Raw genomic sequence first — 2,356 nt, 5'->3', positions numbered from 1 at the left:
ATACCTCTAAAGCTTCCACGACCTTGACTCCTTCCTCCAGCAGACTGCACAAGTGGACTCTCCATCGACATACTTTTATTATGACACACGTAGAAGACTGCTGCTTCTAGTTTTAACTAGTTTAGGGCATGACTCTGATACCAAAATGTTAGGAACAGAAAAAGAAAATTGGAAAGATCAGAAGAATCGGGAGAAATCTCTCATCCAATTGAAGAATGACTAAATCAAATCTAATTCAAATAACTAGATAAAATCTAATCCAAATAACTCGATCAAATCTAATCCTTACAGTTATCATATCTATTTGGTATCATATTTATGTCTCGTATCTATATCTCATTTTTATTTTTGTGACTCTGAGATATTTTGCTTTTATAAATAGATATCTTCACGAAAATAAGTTTAATTTATGTTGAGATTGAGAATAAAAATTGACACTTAAGGACGTTGATACTTGGGACTTTGATTCCTCTTGGTGTGAAGCTTGCATCTTGCAATTACTTGGGTAGAGAATGTGTTTCACTTAAAAATCACTCAAGAGAAAATAATCAAATAACGAACCATATTTGAGAGAGGATAACTTTTTTTTTTTAATCTTCGAGAAATAAGAAAGAATAAAAATTAAAACATGGCAGGAATGACATCTTCTTGAATCTTTGTTTTGTTCTCCTAAATGTATATAAAAAAAATAAAAAACAATGCAACCATGTATTGTTTAATAAAACTCCATCCAAACTTCTACTCATAAATTTAATTATTATTTGTATACAATTGTTAATATGTAAGAAAATACACGTACAAAATGTCTATACTATTGGTAATACACTAGTCTCGGTTGTTTGACTAAAACAATGCAACCATTGCCCAAACTAAAGAATTTGATTCGAGGCTATCTCCTAATAGAGTGAGGCTCAATTAGACTTTGTTGTAAGATTTGACCATATCAATTTGAATAGCGTTCTCCAACTATAAATATTGAACTCCAAAGTATTCACGAGCAAAGTAAGTTTGTTGAAACTATCTATAAAAGTGTTCAAAAGTGAGTCGTGGACAAGATTTGCCTTGAAATCTAGTTCCAATTAAGGATTTCAATGATGAAGAAGTGCAAGCTATTAAAAGGTTTGCCGTGGAAAATTACAGAGGTGATAGATATAATTTAATTTACAAGCGTGTGGTGAATGGTCTTTTCAGTCCTATATAGGCCTTGACCCCAAATTTTATAGTATTGTGATAGAAGCTATAAATGACAATAATATTCATTGGTCAGATATTGCAATTGTGAAGAAGTTCCCGCCATCCTATAAGCTCTTATCTTTTGAGGAATTCATCAAATTCCCTCTTCAAAGTATAACTACTAGATTGCTTTCTTTACTTACAATAAGTCCTCTCTCTATATGCTCTTTACTTACAATAAGTCCTCTCTCTATATGTGCTTGTGGGACATTACTCTCTTTTATCTATAAAAATGGCATAGCCATAATGATATAATAATCCTTATATAAGTATCTTTTCTTTTTCTCTCGTACCCACGGATACATAACATGTTAAATTAACTCATACTTAAAAAAATAATTTCTTTCTTTTGGAGATGCGGGGTATCGATCCCAGTACCTCTCGCATGCTAAGCGAGCGTTCTACCATCTGAGCTACATCCCCACAATTTTTGCATCACAAAACCCTGAATTTCCCGTCATCAATAATAGTGAAAATGAAGAAATATTGCTACCCAACATGTCATGAATAAGGAAAAATTGAAAAGAAATAATATATTTAATAATAAATAGTCCTATTTTTGGAGGTGCGGGGTATTGATCCCCGTACCTCTCGCATGCAAAGCGAGCGCTCTACCATCTGAGCTACATCCCCATGATTGTTACATTATAAACCCTAAATGTCCCATCATCAATAATAGTGAAAATAAAAAAAATATCAAAATATTAATAACAAATAGTTTGGATTGGTGATGCGGGGCATCGATAATTGTGAAAATGAAAAAATATAATAACAAATTAAATACTTTCTTTTCGAGATGCGGGTTATCAATCCCCGTACAACTCGCATGCAAAGCGAGCACTCTACTATCTAAGCTACATCTCCACAATTTTTACGTCACAAAATCCTAAACGTCTCGTCATGAATAATAGTGAAAATGAAAAATATCGCTACTCATTATGTCATAAATAAGGAAATATTGAATAGAAATAAAATAGTAATAACGAATAGTTTCTTTTGGAGATGCGAGGTATCGATCCCCGTATCTCTCGCATGCTACAATCCCACGATTTTACATTTTACATCAAAAAAACTCTAAACTTCCCGTCATCAATGATATTGAAAATGAAAAACTATCCCCGCT

General features: G+C 32.6%; 1 non-coding gene across 1 annotated transcript; it reads right to left on the bottom strand.

The window, feature by feature from the left end:
- Nucleotides 1-1,793: 1,793 nt before the first annotated feature.
- TRNAA-UGC (transfer RNA alanine (anticodon UGC)) lies at nucleotides 1,794-1,866 on the bottom strand. The gene has a single exon. It is a non-coding gene; the product is annotated as a tRNA-Ala (tRNA).
- Between the last annotated feature and the right edge of the window lie 490 nt (nucleotides 1,867-2,356).

This window comes from Cucurbita pepo, chromosome 10 (assembly GCF_057944985.1).
Source record: "Cucurbita pepo subsp. pepo isolate OVF chromosome 10, ASM5794498v1, whole genome shotgun sequence".
Classification (NCBI taxonomy): domain Eukaryota; kingdom Viridiplantae; phylum Streptophyta; class Magnoliopsida; order Cucurbitales; family Cucurbitaceae; genus Cucurbita; species Cucurbita pepo.
The sequence above is the reverse complement of the archived record's forward strand: the minus strand, read 5'-3'. Positions and strand labels throughout refer to the sequence as shown.